Here is a 17630-nt window from a genome sequence, read left to right as displayed (position 1 = left end):
TTAGCCACTTCCCGCAGACCATCACAAAACCTGGGAGCCTCCAGGTCTGAGTCCCCACTCAGTGTGACCGCCAGCTGCGTATCATCTGCGTAGGATACCATGGTTAGGCCCCACCGCTTGACGACCGCAGCCAACGGTCTCACATACAGATTGAAAAGGGTGGGACTCAGTGAAGACCCCTGTGGGACTCCCTGGTCTAACGGGTAGAGTGACGACTTACCGGGCGGGATCGCCACCTGGAATGACCTATCCATAAGGAAGGAACGAAACCAGTGCAAGGCGGAGCCAGAAACGCCCACCTCCTCAAGACGCCAAATCAGAATTCCGTGCGAGACCGTGTCGAAGGCGGCACTAAGATCTAATAACAACAGTGCCGCCGTCCGACCGGAATCCATCACGGAGCGCAGATGCTCGACCATCGAGAGGAGGGCCGTCTCCGTACTATGACCCGCGCGGAACCCGTTCTGGGTAGGATCAAGAATGTTAAACCTACCAAGGTGGTCTGTAAGAGTGGCATTCACATGGGCCTCTGTTATTTTCGTGGCCCAAGGAAGAAGGGAGATAGGGCGGTAGCTTTCAGGTTTAAGGGGGTCAAGGGTCGCCTTCTTCAGAATTGGCGTAACTACTGCCTGCTTCCATCTAACGGGAACCACTCCAGAAGAAAGAGACAGGTTGATCAAGGACAGTACCGGGGAGTGGCAAACCGGTGCCAGAGTCTTAAGTTGGGCGGGTTTCAACGGGTCAGCCGGAGAGCCAGACTTAATTTTGGCGCTGAGATAGTCAAACATCTCCAGAGATAAGGGGGGTAAGATGGAAAGACATTCCCCCTCACCTAAGGTGCGACCAACCTGCTCTAGCATCAGGGAACCCGTTGGGAAAGTGCGATAGATGGCTTGCACTTTTTCATGAAAGAAAGAGGCCAAACCCTCACAATGTGAATCCGAGCATATTTCCCTTGAAATTACTCTCTTCGCCATCAGGTCCTTTAATACTTTAAAAATAAGTTTCGATGGATTGGTAGAATTCTGAAACTGTTGAGCATATAAGGAGGCACGAGTTTGACACACTGCCCTGTGATAAATCTTGATTTTAGCAAGATAACATATTTTCAGATCAGAGTCATATGACTTCCTCCATAATCTTTCGGCCTGTCTACAGACCCTCATAAGAGATGCCAAGGAAGTGTCATACCAAGGGCTCGGCTCCTTCCGGTGACACTTAGACCAACACATAGGAATCAGAGAATCGAGGGCACCAGAAATCCACTCACAGAAGGAGTCGTATCCACAATCGACCTCAGTGAGCGGACCTAAAGGAGCCTTCTCGAGCTGATGATAAAAATCCTCCAGACTTAATTTGTTCCAGTGTCGTTTAAGAACAAATCTATCCTGAGATACATAAAGGGAGTCAGACAGAGAGCATGCCATTTTCACCAGCATGTGGTCTGTCCAGACAAACTGAGAGGAACCAAGAACTCTGAGACCTTCTAAATTTGTGAAGAACGGGTCAAGAATATGACCACCTTTATGTGTGGGGAAGGTAATCATCTGCGAGAGCTGTAAAGCCTCAAGATCCGCCAAAAAGCTCCTAATAGTAGGTAAGGAAGGACAGTCCAAATGGAGATTAAGATCTCCCACAACATTAAAATTTGCGCATCCTAGTGCCTCTATGCTAATATACTCAGGAAGAGTAGCCCTAAAAACAGAATCACAGCCCGGAGGCCGGTAAATTAATAACCCAGAGAAGGTAAACTGATGACTAAACGCTATTTTAAATAGGGCACCCTCACACCCCAAAAGTTCAGCGGCTTTCCACTGACAGGGATAACACCGTTTGGTGACCATCGCAATACCTCCACCTCTAGTCGTACGATTTAAAGTAAAAATAGCATATTCTGGGGGAAAAGCTAAGTTAGTTATCGAGGAGTCAGAGTCCTGGAGCCACGGTTCCGTCAGAAAAAGCACATCCGGCGAACCATCAGCAAGAAGGTCGTAAATCTCCTGATAGTGCTTTACCACAGATCTGACGTTTAAGCTCCAGATACTCAAGTCCCGTTGTCCTATCCTCTTTACAGCAGGCCCTAAGGAGCGTATAAGGGAGGGGGGTTCCAATGACCATACACCGCACCTACAGTGATATGGGCCACACAACGGGCCTACAGGCGAACACTCGCAACGTGTACATTGACCCCGAAGGGCCAGTAAATCGGACCTAGTATAGGTTCTCAAACGAACAGTCATGATTACCAGGTCCAGAGTTCTGCCACGAGCCGCGCTTCCTTAGCGCGGACGGGCGCAGACGGGCACGACTCTGGCACGACTCTGGCACGACTCTGGCACGACTCTGGCACAGCGAAGGCACGCCGGCTGCGCGTATCCGCTGCGCGTTGGGGGGAGCTTTAAATAGGCGTCCCTCCACTCAGCCGGAGCGCTAGACCGCTTGTCAGCAACCCCACCCAGAGTGATCACCACTCCAAGATGGCGCCCAAAGTGACCACCACTCCAAGATGGCGCCCAAAGTGACCACCATTCCAAGATGGCGCCCAAAGTGACCACCACTCCAAGATGGCGCCCAAAATCAATACCCCAGAGACCGGACCCGCCAAACAGCGGTGGGAGAACCGATTAGAGTGCAGGTAAGGGGGTTACAATAAGTCCTATAAAATCAGGGCAATAAACAACTAAAAAAGAACATAAATAGTTATAAAGGTAGCTTTTAAAATAATATCGCAGTATAGAGGCGCATAACGCGATGCAAAGCGCGAGTACCTTCTAAGGGCAGCCCCCAGGGCAGGTCGCCTTAAATAGGCGTCCCTCCACCCAGCCGGAGCGCTAGACCGCTCGTCAGCAACCCCACCCAGAGTGATCACCACTCCAAGATGGCGCCCAAAGTGACCACCACTCCAAGATGGCGCCCAAAGTGACCACCACTCCAAGATGGCACCCAAAATCAATACCCCAGAGACCGGACCCGCCAAACAGCGGTGGGAGAACCGATTAGAGTGCAGGTAAGGGGGTTACAATAAGTCCTATAAAATCAGGGCAATAAACAACTAAAAAAGAACACAAATAGTTATAAAGGTAGCTTTTAAAATAATATCGCAGTATAGAGGCGCATAACGCGATGCAAAGCGCGAGTACCTTCTCGGATATGGCCTACATGGCTATGGTGGACATCTGCACACATAGATGACACAGGGGCATGTATACCTGTACTTGGCACTCTACAGTGGTGGGGTGGAGTGGCACATGGCCTGCATTACGGAAGGGCCTAGCCTACGGAACTCGCCCTGGCCTAGGGAAACCCACAGCCCTCTTCCCCCACCCAGACACCTCCACTGCGCGCAAAGTCAGCAGAATGAGAGTGCACTCACCCCCTTGTGTCTGCTGTGATGCCCTCATGCGCCCATCCAACTCAGGGTAGGCCACCACCAGGACCCGGAACATCAGGGGGGTCATGGTGCGACGGGCACCCCTCCCACATTGGGAGGCCATCCCCAGCTGAGCCTCCGCCGTCTTCTTGCTCCAGCGGCGAATGTCCTCCCATCTTTTACGGCAGTGGGTGCTCCGTCTCTGGTGGACCCCCAGGGTCCGGACGTCCTTGGCGATGGCACACCAAATATCCTTCTTCTGGTGGGCGCTGACCTACATGACATGTACAGGGGAAGAAGAGAAGTCATTAACAACTGCACCGTCGAAGTGAGTGGCCCACATCCCTGCCCTTGCCATGTGGCACATGCATTCACAGTCCTTCATGCTCGCATAACTCAGCCCCCTTCCTTCTTACATCCAGCCCTCTCCACACAGGCATATCCCATACAACTTGCACCCTATGTACTCACCTGTTGGTCTGGAGGACCGTAGAGTAGCGTGTACTGGGGGAGGATCCCGTCCACGAGCTTCTCCAACTCATGTGCAGTGAAGGCAGGGGCCCTTTCCCCAGATGCACGAGCCATTGTCTCTTCCAGACCGAGGTCACAGCAGCACTTGCAGTGTAGGTCTTCTCCTGTCGAAGAACAGGTATCGAGTGATTGAACAGATAGAAAATGGCGGTGACGTCCGCGGCGGTGACGTCCGCGGCGGTGCGTATCATCACCGCCGGTGCACTGCGTCATTGGCTCCTGGGACCCATTGGGTCCAATGTTAACCAATGCAGCATTGCGCAGCGTTCTACGACCGCCTACCACGACGGTGTACAACGCCAGCGCAGTTACCTCACATCCCATTGTCCCAGTTTAGAGGTCAGGCAGCCGCCATTTCAGGGGCCCACATGGCTTCATTGTCAACTGCGTCTCACATACCTAGGCCTGGACTCAACGCACATACAGACAACTTTTTGGAGTTTGTTTCGTGTTCTGTGTAGATGTGGGTACATACCTCTGAATTGCTTGACTCTGTGGTCGCTGTTGTCCTTTCTAGGCACCGTCAGCTGGGACATGTGAGGAGATGGCGGAATCCTCCGGTGTACCAACCGCTGGTGGACCTGTTGACAATGGAGGAGTGACATTTAATCATCACCTACAGGTTTGACCATGCCACAATCCAGGAACTGTGTACTCAGTTGGAGCCTGACCTTCTGTCACCAATCCGCCATCCCACAGGAATCCCCCCTCAAGTGCAGGTGCTATCAGTGCTCCATTTCCTAGCAAGTGGGTAATTTCAAACAACAGTGGCCATGGCATCAGGGATGTCCCAGCCTATGTTTTCCAACGTGTTGTCCAGAGTGTTGTCTGCCCTGCTGAAACACATGAGGAGCTACATCGTTTTCCCTCAGGTGGAGGATTTGGCTACAGTTAAAGGTGACTTCTATGCCCTGGGACATATCCCTAACATCATAGGTGCCATTGATGGGACCCATGTAGCTCTGGTCCCCCCCACAGGAGTATACAGGTGTACAGGAACTGGAAGAGTTATCATTCGATGAATGTACAGATGGTATGTTTGGCAGACCAGTACATCTCGCAGGTAAATGCTATGTTCCCTGGCTCAGTGCATGACGCCTACATCCTGCGGAATAGCAGCATCCCTTATGTGATGGGTCAACTCCAGAGGCATCGGGTGTGGCTATTAGGGGACTCTGGTTACACCAACCTGTCATGGCTATTGACCCCAGTGAGGAATCCCAGGACCAGGGCAGAGGAACGCTACAATGGGACCCATGGGCGGACAAGGAGGGTGATCGAACGCACCTTCGGCCTCCTGAAGGCCAGGTTCAGGTGCCTCCATATGACAGGTGGTTCCCTATTATACTCACCAAGGAAGGTGTGCCAGATCATCATCGCCTGCTGTATGCTTCACAATCTTGCTTTGCGACGCCAGGTGCCTTTTCTGCAGGAGGATGGTCCAGATGACGGTGTTGTGGCAGCTGTGGAGCCTGTGGACAATGATGAGGAGGAAGCAGAGGAAGAAGACATTGACAACAGGGACTCAGTCATACAGCAATATTTCCAGTGACACACAGGTGAGAACACTTTCTTTACTAATACATTTACTTTCACACTTCTACCTCTATCCTGTCTGTCAATTTCAAGCAGAATTTGGTAACTGAGTTGTACATTTCCATTACAGTTTCACAGGTGTGGTTACCAACGTGTGTCATCTGCTTGCATCCTTCATGGACTTGTGATGTGTGACATAGGTATGTTGACATTACTATTGAGAACGGATTTTGTCATTGTCATAGCTAATATACCTTTTCTAAATCACAGACTGACTCCAGATTGTTTTGTGGTTCAAGGGTGTTTATTGAAGTGCTAATTATTGCAGGTGGTGGCAAAATGGTGATGGGAGATGGTGGAGGAATGTCCATAGCAGAGTCCAGTCTATTAGTCTCACAGGTGCACTGCCCATATGGGCACAGGAAGTGGAGCTGGGGCAGTTCCAATATGGACAGGGTTACAAAGTGGGACAGTGGGATGACAATCAGGGTGGTCTAATTTTTTGGCGGGGGTCTTGCCATCGTGCTCTGTCCTGTTCCTGGATCTCAGGGACCGCTTGCGGGCTGGTTCTCCGTCTGCAGGGGGTGGGGTGCTGGTGTGGTGGTCCTGTGGCGGGGCGTCCTTTCCACTAGCGGCGGCGGAGGTGGTGGGCAGTCCATCGTCCATGCTAGTGTCAGGGGCCCCTTGTAGTGCCACGGTGTCCCTCATGGTGTTCTGTATGTCCTTCAGCATCCCTACGATGGTGCCCAGGGCGGAGCTGATGGTTCTGAGTTCCTCCCTGAACCCCAAATACTGTTCCTCCTGCATGCGCTGTGTCTCCTGAAACTTGGCCAGGACCGTCGCCATCGTCTCCTGGGAGTGGTGGTATGCTCCCATGATGGAGGAGAGGGCCTCGTGGAGAGTGGGTTCCCTTGGCCTGTCTGCCCCCTGTCGCACGGCAGCCCTCCCAGTTCCCCTGTGTTCCTGGGCCTCCGTCCCCTGGCCCGTGTGCCCACTGCCACTGCCCCCAGGTCCCTGTTGTTGTTGGGGTGGTGGGTTATCCTGGGTTCCCTGTAGTGGTGGACACACAGCTGATTGACGTGTCCTGGGGACGGAGGTATGGGCCCGCTGGGTGGGTGCTGTACAGGTGTTTCCAGAGGGTGGAAGGTCAGTGTTGGGCTGTGCCTATGCAAGGGGAACCGACTGTCCCGAGGCCCACGATGGTCCGGGCTGGTCATCTGGATCCACTTGGCCAGAGCTGCTATCATCACTGTGGGCCTCTTCTGTGGGTGGGGTAGAGATGTCTGGACCCTCCTGTCTGGTGACGTTAGGTAGTGGTCCTGCAGGGGTATAAAAGCAAGATTACTGCATCTGTGGGTGTCATGGTGTGCAATGGGTGGGTGACCGTGTACCCCAGTGCTAGCATTCCTGTGTGGGGGCTTGTGTGATGATGGTTAGGGGTTGCTATGGGTATGTGCAGTGGGCATGCTTTAGTGATGGGTGTCCATGCTTTGTTGTGTCATGCAGGGCTTGGTGTTGGGATGTGTGGTTTGTGTTATTCCTACATTAGTGAGGAGTTGGAGTGATAGGGGAGGGGGTGAGGGTGTGGGTGTGTGATAGCATGCAGGTAGGGTGGGGGATATGATAGTTAAGATTTGACTTACCAGTGTCCATTCCTCCACCGACTCCTCCGAGGCCCTCAGGATGCATGATGGTCAAGACCTGCTCCTCCCATGTTGTTAGTTGTGAGGGAGGAGGTGGGGGTCCGCCGCCAGTCCTCTGAACCGGGATGTTGTGCCTGGAGACCACGGAACGCACCTTCCCCCGTAGGTCGTTCCACCTCTTCCTGATGTCCTCCCGATTTCTTGGGTGCTGTCCCACTGCGTTGACCCTGTCCACGATTCTTCGCCATAGCTCCATCTTCCTAGCTATAGAGGTGTGCTGCACCTGTGCTCCAAATAGCTGTGGCTCTACCTGTACGATTTCCTCCACCATGACCCTGAGCTCCTCTTCCGAAAACCTGGGGTGTCTTTGGCGTGCCATTGGGTGGTGTAGGTGGTGTGTGGGGTGGTGTATGTGGTGATGTGTAGTGGTGTGGGGTGTTTTGTGCGTGGATGTTGTGTGGGTGATGGTGTTGTGTGCCTCTGTGTGGTGGGGTTGTCTATTGCTGTGCTCTCTCTGTCGCCTTCGTCTCTATTTTTTGGTCGTAGGGGTTTGTGGGTGATGTGGGTGTGTGTTTTATATTGTGTTGGGTGTGTGGGAGTGGTGTTTGTATGTGTATCAGGTGTGTGTATTTTGAATTGTCCAATGTGGTGGTGTTTTGGAGATGTGTGTGTATTTTGAGCGCGGCGGTGTGTACCGCCAATGGAATACCGCGGTTGAAAGACCGCCGCGTGGATTCGTGGGTCGTAATAGCATGGGCGTGTTTCTGTTGGCGTGACGGTGGAGGATTTGTTTTCGCCAGTTTATCACTGACCTTTGGTGTGGCGGACTTGTGTGGGTGTCTGAATTTTGGCGGATTCCGTGATGTGTGTCATAATAGCTGTGGCGGATTTCCGCGGCCGCGGCGGTGTATTGGCGGTCTTCTGCACGGCGGTAAGTGGCTTTTACGGCCGATGTTGTAATGACCCCCTATAAATGCTTAACAATAGTGTAGCCACACTTAAACTAACTTTTTGGTAGACAGCACACTGGAAAAGCTAATATGGTGTCCCTTCAGAACCCCTGGGACCCTTATTGGAGGCAGGCAAAAATCTAATACATTAACAGAAAATAGCTGGTGACCCTTCAGGGTCCATGTGACCCCGGAGAAGACAAACATCATACAATTTAATTAAAAAAAGGTGGTTTCTCTCTAGGGTCTATGGACCCCCTATGAGAAGCAGGCAAAGATCAAACAAATAAATTATAAAAAATAATTGTGTACTACAGACAACTACAATCGGTCACAAATAAAATAAATATGACAGGAAAATATATTAGAAAAAAACAAAAAATTAACAAAAATAGCATGGGCTTGTAAACTGCCATAACAATAAATTTTCTTAGCAAAAGGCTGTCAGTAATAGAATACAATTATTAATAATCAGAAACACAAACAGGTTCAGAAACCTCATTGACACACGTGCCCAGCAAAGAAGGAGGTATGGATAACAAAGAGGCTCTACAAAATGTTGGTTGTCTCAGACACATGGCTAGCAAGGCATGGAGAGAAAATACAAAATGACTGCCTATGACACACACACACACCGAATGCCTACAAAATGGTGGACAGAAAAGAAGGAGGCACAAAACACAAAATGGCTTCCTTTGATGTACAGGCTCCACACAATAGCGGTCAAGGTGACCACATGGCCAGCAAAGAAAAAGGCATGGAAAACAAAGACAAAATGACCACAAATGACACACGCACAGCCTTCACCAAATGGTGGTCGTCCACATGGCTAGCAAAGAACAGGCATGGAGAACAAAAAGGACAGGCTGACCTACCCTGGCTGGAGCCCCACATCCCCCAATAAAAATTGTAGCATTGCAGGGAAAGGGTTGCACAAACATACACCCAAAATAGGAAAAATAAACTTCAGAAGTGCTCCAAACATAACCGGATCAAAACAACAATTTCCACTATAAAATCATTTTAAAGGATGTCAACCATCTCACACATATACAAACTCAGAAACAAAATTATGGGCAAGCACATAGGAAGAAAGCGAGAAGAAAATATCTAGCTATACAGACCTAGACTCCTAGAGCTATCCTGACTCTAATCACCAATAGGCACAGGAAGACCAAAAATACCCTACATTTGACATGAATACAAGGCCACCCACAAGTCTCAAAAATGATAAAAGAAACTAAATACCTACCGCAGACCAGGCCACAAACAGTAAAATAACACATTAAAATGACAAATTTGGACAAAACTCACAAAAAACAAGGAAATGGAGGACATATTTGACTACAGGAATCCACCATCCACAAAATGACCACTATCGTTTAAACCCACATTGGCACGCTTTCCAAACTCCTGGCTACCCAACAACATACAAGCAAAATGAAAAATATAGTTAAATAAAAAATAGTGATGCTTACAATCTCTCATACAAAAAACATTCTTCACAAAACTGTATTGAAAAGACTTGGGCCTTTATTATGAGTTTAACTCTGGCGTTCAAGAGACCAGTGCAGTCTCCTTCCTGTGGCCCCGATTATGAGTTTCCCACTGGCCCAGCAGAAAACAGGCCACAACATTGACGCCGGCTCGTAATCGAGCCGGCAGCAATGTTGCAGTGCGTTGGGTGCAGCAGCACCTGTCGTGCTTTTTACTGTCTGCTGTCCATGGAGGCTCCTGCACTGTCCATGCCACGGGGCCCCCAGCACCCCTTCTCTGTCAGCTTTTAAATGGCAGTGCAACCGCAATGTAAAAGCCGGCGGAGAGGGACTCGTAATCTCTAGGGCAGCGCTGCTTGCGCTGCCCTTGCGGATTCAGACTGCCAGCACCACCAGCACTGCCAGGCCGTCGGCGGGTGAAAAAGTGTCATTGCCCACGGTCCGACAGTGGCACTTTCCCCACGGTCATAAAGTGGAGGCTGGACCGCTGCATTGTTGGCAGTCCGACTGCCACCGCAAGTCTGGCAGTCCTAGGACAACCAGACTCGTAATGAGGGCCTTGATCTTTCCCAAAAAGCAAAGCTACGAAAGTTGTGAATGCAGCAGAGACTTCAGAGAAATAAGAGAAGAAAGAGAGTGATGATTTCCCTCCAGAATCCACATGCAAAATGACTAAGGGCTGAACAAAGCAGAGGGAGAAGCCTTTAGAAGAGAAAGATTAAGTTTATACACCATGTACCGAAGACTCCCAGTCTTCATGGCATTGTGTAGAAAAAAAAGCCTTTCCAACTAAAAAATTACCCAAATGGTTCAGTCAGCTAAAAAACAATCAATTTAAGATGTAATTTTGAGTTAATTTTTTGACACCCACATTTAAGAGAAGCGCAGCCTCTGTTGCGTTTGGGTCAATTACTTTGTTCCCATGTTCTTGCGATAGGATTTTTTAGCCAAATGCACTTTTTTCAGTAGGCAACGTGGTGTACTGGTATAATTTTAGTCATTCCGCTTAATTTTCCTTATGCAAAATGCTGCTAAAATATGCCTGCTTAATAAAATTACACCCAGGCCTTGTTTCTGAGTGTGCTACTCAGAATGTCGTGTGATATGTTGTTAGGTCACCAGACATAATAGCACAGAAAAGACAGCAAAGGCTGCAAACCTAGAGAAGGTGAAGAACAGGTAAGTGTAAAATACACATCACACAAAGGGTAAATACTTCCGGAGTCAGACAGGTTAGTTGGCTGCATTAACTGCACAACAACCAGCCGTTCCAGTAGCACATCCAGGTCAAAAGAGACAGAGATAGCATAAATGCCTACCACCACCTACCAAACACAGACACAAACTGATTGGCAACAGCAGCAGTTATAGTTACATTACCTAGGGCCAGATGCATGTAAAAAGTAGTTTGTGATTCCCTAATAGTAAATCTTTACGATATGCTATTAGGAAATTGCAAACTCGGATGTAGTACAGTATGTCTGACACTGTTTACAATTCTCAAATGGGTTGCAAGAGACCTGCCTCATTAATATTCATGAGGTGTGTCGCAATTTGTGACCTATTTGGGAATGACCACATCCACAGGGATCGTGGCCTGCTGGGGGCAGCAGACCACGATGTCTGCAATTGATTTTAAATAAAGCAGCCTTTTTTTTAATGCATCCCATTTTCCTTAAAAGAAAACAGGATGCATCACAGAAAGAAAACTGAAAAGTTTTCTTTTCATCTTTGGAGAGTAGGCATTTTTGAAGAGTAGGCAGTGCACCTCCATTCGCAAAGGGAAAGGGGTCCCTTGTGAAACCCCTTCCCCTTTGCGAATGGGCTACCACCAACTTCAAATTGGCGGTAACTGAGAATGTTTTGCGTCTGGCAAAACTACTTCAAACATCTGGCCCTTAATTTTTAGTTAGCACTAGGCCTGCTTATACCCTCACATTTGATGTTTTCCCTTCTTTGTTCAACATCCCTTATTAGTACTGTTACTTGGTTTTACCCTGCAGTTGTCAGTTGTGTTCCTACTCCTAGGATTCCTCCTTACCAGTGCTGCAGTGTCTTGTCCTCAGAGTCAAAAACGTGGCATGGAGTCAGAGGTGCTACATCACTGGAGCTGGTGCAGTGTTGGTTCCGCACTGCTGCACAGGAGGTGGGCCGCCAAATCCTTACTGCTATGCAGGGGAGGTGAGGCATCAGCTCCTTATGGAGATAGCTGAGGTGAGGCATTTCAATGGTGAGGGGTCTTTACTGCTACGCAAGGGAGGCGATGCGTCAGTTCCCCACAGAGGTAGCAGAAGTGAGGCATGACAGCGGTGAGGGGTCAGTTCCTTATGATCCAGCGTTGTGGATGAGTACAGCGGGTCAAGACGCAATGAGACAACTTCACGGTGTGGTGGTCATCCGCACGTGGCCACAGACACCGTGTTGGAGTTGGGTGTCATGGGCATCGATGACACAGCACTCAGGACTCACAGAGGCGATGCAGCAGCAACGGTCCTAAGGTGCCAGCTGTGGTTGTCTCACTCCAGCTGGGACCATGGCCTTAGGTGCAGGCAGCGGCGCAGAGTTGGGCAGAGGTGCCGGTTCTGGAGTCATCTGGAGTCTGTGTGCCTAGTTGTTCTTGTTTTATGCCAGACCTCACTCCTAAGGGCACAGGAACTGGAGTGGACACCTCTGGGCAAGTCAGGGTCCTCAGCAAGAGAACCCAGGGGCTGGCAGGAGAAGTCTTTAATGTCCCTGAGACTTTTTAACAGGAGGCAAGCTCAGTGCAAGCCATTGGAGAAACTTCACAAGCAGGATCGAGTGCAAAGTCCAGTCTTTGTCCTCTCCAAAGCAGAAGCAGCAGCTGCAGGCCAACCCAGCAAAGCACACACAGCAAAGGGGCAGTACTCCTCCTCACAGCTCTTCAGTTCTTCTCAGCAGAAACTCCTCTTGAACCAGAAGTGCTCTAAAAGTCTGGGGTTTTGGGTGCAATACTTATTTCTGCCTTTGAAGTAGGCAAACGTCAAAGGGAAAGCACAAGAGCCTTCCTTTCCTACCCTGGTCCCAGACACATTCTAGGCAGTTGGAAACTACATTGTGTAAGGACAGGCACAACCTTATTCAGGTGCAAGTGTAAGCTCCTCCTATCACTCTAGCTAAGGCAATCCCATCAGGCTATGCAGGGCACACCTCAGCTCCCATTGTTTGGCTGTCTAGCGTGAATTCACAACCAGCCCAACTGTCATCCTCACGGAGATGTGTATTCCACAGCTAGGCGGAGGCACAGAATGGTTAAGCAAGAAAACGCCCAATTTCTAAAAGCGCATTTTTAGACACGCAATTTAAAAAACATCTTCACTAAAAGTTGGATTTTTAAAATGTGAGTTCAGAGGCCCCAAACTCCCTATCTCAATCTGCTCCCAATGGGAAATTACACTCAAAAGATATTTCAAGGCAATCCCCATGTTAACCTATGGGAGAGATGGGTTTTTCAATAGTGAAAAACAAATTACTTGTAAAACACACTAGTCCTACCTTTTAAAAGCACTACACCCTGCCCACCTTGGGCCTACCTTAGGGGTGCCTTACATGTACTAAAAGGGAAGGTTTGGGCCTGTCAAGTGGGTGAACTTGCCAGGTGGTCATAGCAGTTTAAAATGGCAGACACTGCAATGGCAGGTCTGAGACATGTTTACAGGGCTACTCATGTGGGTGGCACAATCAGTGCTGCAGACCCACTAGTAGTATTTGATTTTCAGGTCCTGGGCACACATTGTACACTCTACCACGGACCTACTAGATAAATCAAACATGCCAATGATGGATAACCAATCATAATCACAATTTACACAGAAAGCATGACCCTTTCAACACTGATCAGCAGGGGTAAAGTGCCCAGAGTACCAAAACCAGCAAAAACAAAATCCAGCACACGTTCAAAAATACAGGAGATAGAGGCAAAAAGAATGGGGAGGCCATGCCAAGGATGCCAGGTCTCTAACACGTGTCACCCCCAGCTGAGAGTGAGGAGATTTACCCAACCTCCTGGGAGTTCTCATCACCACGGTGGAAGAATCTGGACAGACCATCAGCATTGGCGTTTTCTGTGCCAGGGGGGTGTTTCACCATAAAGTCCACTCCCTGGTTCTCACCCCTCGTCTGCATCAACCACCTGAGGAGCCTGTGGTCTGTCTGAACCCAGAAGTGAGTCCCAAACAAGTGGGGTCTTAGCTTCTTCAGTGCCCAAACCACAGCAGCAGCTTCTCTCTCAATTTGCCTCCACTTCTGTTCCCTGGGGAGTAATCTCCTGCTAATGAAGGCTAAAGGCTGGTCTAGGCCTTCTTCGTTTAGCTGCGCTAGAATCGCCCACAGAATTTGGGTGCCTTCAGCACAGGGGTCGTGCACATGGCTGCCTTGAGGGCATCAAAAGTTGTATGACAAGCCTCAGTCCAGATTACTTTTTTGGGTTGCTTCTTGGAATCCAGCTCTGTTGAGGGGCAGCAATGGTGCCATAGCCCTTGGAAAATCTCCTGTAATAACGGGTGATACCGGTGATACCTAAAAAGGCTCTCACCTCAGTCTGGGTCTTGGGGGGTTCCCAAGCCAGAATGGTGTCAATCTTGGGTTGTGGGGCACGACCTGGCTGCTCCCCACCTGGTGGCCCAAGTATACCACCGATCCCTGCCCTATCTGGCACTTACTGGCATTAACAGTGAGGCCTGCCTTCCGCAGGGCCTTCAACGCTTCCCAGAGGCGATACAAGTGATCCTTTCAGGTGGAGCTTAACACTGCAGTATCATCCAGGTAGGCAGCGCTGAGATCCTTCAGCGCAGCCAAAACCTGGTTGACCAAACTCTTAAATGTTCAGGGGCAATTTTCAACACAAAGGGATAACCCAGAACTGGTAGTGCCTCTTTGGCATTAAAAATACTGACCTGTCTTCGGCCCCTTCGGTCAAGGAAATCTGCTAGCACCCAGACATTAAGTCAAATGTACTGTGGAACCTGGCAGAACCTAGCTGAACCATGACCTCATCAGCTCAGATGATGGGGTGTGCATCAGTCTTAGTGATGGTGTTGAGCCCACAGTAGTCCACACAGAACCTAAGTTTAGGGGTGGCACCTGGGGAAGCAGCCTTTAGGATCAAGACCATGGGCTGTCCCAAGGACTATTGGAGAACTCTATCCCCCCTAACGCTAGCATTTTGGAGACCTCTTCCTTATTAGTCACCCTGTAGATTTTATGTTTCACAGGTGGACTGTCACCAGTGTCCACATCATGGGAGCACAAATGGGTGATGCCTGGGGTTAAGGAAAACAGAGAGGCACACTGTCCCAACAACTGGCTACAGTCCCTCTGCTGTTCCAGGATAAGTGTTGGGGAACGGTTCACACCCTCTACAGACCCATCTTGCTATTTGACAGACATGAGGTCAGGAAGAGTTGACTCTCCTCCTCCATTCCATCATCTGTTGCCAAGAGCATGGTCAGTTCAGACCCCTCAAATGTGAGTTGAGACGTTTCACATGTAGGACCCTCAAAGTGTTCATTGGAGTCTGCAAGTTCACTAAGTAGGTGACATTACACTTGCGCTACACCACCTCAAAAGGCCCAGCTCACATGTGCTGTAGGACATGGGCCTCCACTGGGGCCATGACCCACACTTTCTGGCTAGGCTAAAACTCAACCAGAGTAGTATTGTGGTTATACCGTTGCTTCATATCCTATTGGCTTTTCATCAAGTTTGCCTGAAGCACACACTCTAGTTTCTGAAAGCCAGCACATAGCTAAATATGTCCTGGGGTGGTCTAGTGGAGCTTTCTCCCAGCCTTCTTCCACTAGGCTAAGAGGCCCTCTTCCAGGGTGCCCGTACAGCAGCTCAAAGGGGCTAAAGCCAACTTCCTTCTGCGGTTGCTCTGCATGGAAAAAGGACATCCCATTTGTGCCTCATGGCGTCTGACAGAACCATAAACATGCCTTTCAGGGTAGGGTTGAACCTTTCAACCAACTCATTTCGTTGGGGGTGGTAAGAAGTGGTGAACTTCTAGGTCACCCCACACTCCTTCCACAGAGCCTTCATATATGTGGATATGAAGCTGGTACCCCAGTTGGATACCACCTTCTTGTGGAACCCCATGCATGAAAAGATCCCCATCAATGTCTGGCCTATCAAGGGTTCAGTCACTCACCTCAAGGAGATATCCTCTTGCTACTGGGTGGCATGGTCCACCAAGACCAAGATGTACCTGTTGCCTATGGCTGTCTTGGGGCCCAGAAGCTTCATAATGTTGATCCCACCTGCTCAAAAGGGGTACTTATGACTGGGAATGTTTGGAGAGAAACCTTGCATCTCCCCACCACTCTTGCCACTTGCCTGGCAAGTCTGGCAAGACATACAATGCCCATCAGAGTGCCTTTGCATTCGGGGCCAGTAAAAGTGAATGACAGACCTCTGCAATGTTTTGTCCTGCCACAAAATGTCCTGCAAAAAGCACATCATGAGCCAGACCCAGTAGGAAGGTTCTGAAGGCTCGGATACCACCAGCATTCGGGCTCCCCCAGGCTCAACAACCTTAGGCACATTATGCAGGAGACCATTCTCCCAGCAGAAACAATGTGATTGAGGTTCCTTGCCAGCTGCCTGGTCAGCAGGCTGTCGTCGTAGACCCTCAAGAGAAGAGCATGTGTTCTGCACCTAGCAGAACTCGTGCCTGGTGGGATTCCCTTCTTGCTTCCAATGGGTCAGCTCAGGCACATCCCCCAGTTCAGCCTCTTGCTCCCCTGTAGGTTCTGGGCTGTCCGCCTCAGGTTCAGCATCCTTCCAGACTATGGGACCCTCTGGGGGGGTTTCCCGTGCCCCCTGCTCCTCCTCTTCCTCGCAGGCACCTGGGCCACTCTTTCAGCCTCTAGGACCTCCTGATCACCCTTACTGGCTGCCATAGACTGAGTGGTCATGCATGCCCACTAAGGCAGACCCATCATCTCCAAGTGTGACCTACATTCCACCTTACGCCAAGGGGAATCCTCCAGGTCGTTATCTAGCAGACAATCAACAGCATGGTTAGACTCACGGCTATCCTCAAGAAACCTGAGAACCTCCATTCAAAGGGACCCTGAGCCACCTTTTACTGGTGCTCTGAGTTATCCACAGCAACTACTTGGTGAAACACATTGGGACCACCTGCTCTTCAGACACCAGGTGACATCTAACAGGAGTCACGCTGGCTCCTGTGTCTCTCAGAGCCTTCACCCTCTGCCAATTGATGGTCATCCACTGCTGGTACTTCTTAGTGTTCTCAGGCACGAGGGTCCTCTGGACTATCTCACTGTCCCCTAGTGAAACAAGGGTCCTCTCAGCTGGCTTCTACCCTTCTCCTGGGACCAACTCTCCCCCAAGCGCAACACTGGCCAACCCCCATGACTGTGCACCAGTGGGCACATGTGTCCATTTAGGACACTTGTGGTCCCCCCTCATATGACCCTCCTGATCACATGCATAACACTTGCAAGGACCCTTCTCTGCAGGCTTCTACCCTTCTCCTGGGACCAACTCCTCCCCAAGTGCAACACTGGCCAACCCCATGACTGTGCGCCAGTGGCACCTGTGTCCATTTAATACACTTGTGGTCCCCCCCTCACATAACCCTCTTGATCACTTGCATAACACTTGCAGGGACCCTTCTCTGCAGGTTTCCCTGTAGAGATCCAAGGGTTCTTCTCACCTGGGGATGGAAATCCTTACCCTGGTTACTAGGTTTGGACCCTTCAGAGAACTCCCCCATTTACCCTTGTCCCCCACTTCTTCTGATGGGGACCCTGCCCACCCTTGGTGGAGTCTCCCCCATACCTATTGTGGACCCTGGTACTCTCCCAGCAGTCCACGTCCTGGGCAGCTTCCTGGGGACAGTCAGCTTGCTGTCAATCACATGCTGGCACAGCTCTTGAAAACAAAGACTATAAAAGTGCTTCCATGCAATCAAATTGTACAGCCCCTCATAATCTGTTACCTTGCTTCCCTTGACCCATCCATCCAGTGCTCTGCAAAAAGAATCAACACATTCTAGCCAAGTTTGAGAATCCAACTTCTTGTAGGACCTAAACTTTTCCTTGTACTGCTCTGGGGTAAG

This window comes from Pleurodeles waltl, chromosome 2_2 (genome assembly GCF_031143425.1).
Source record: "Pleurodeles waltl isolate 20211129_DDA chromosome 2_2, aPleWal1.hap1.20221129, whole genome shotgun sequence".
Lineage (NCBI taxonomy): Eukaryota > Metazoa > Chordata > Amphibia > Caudata > Salamandridae > Pleurodeles > Pleurodeles waltl.
The sequence above is the reverse complement of the archived record's forward strand: the minus strand, read 5'-3'. Positions refer to the sequence as shown.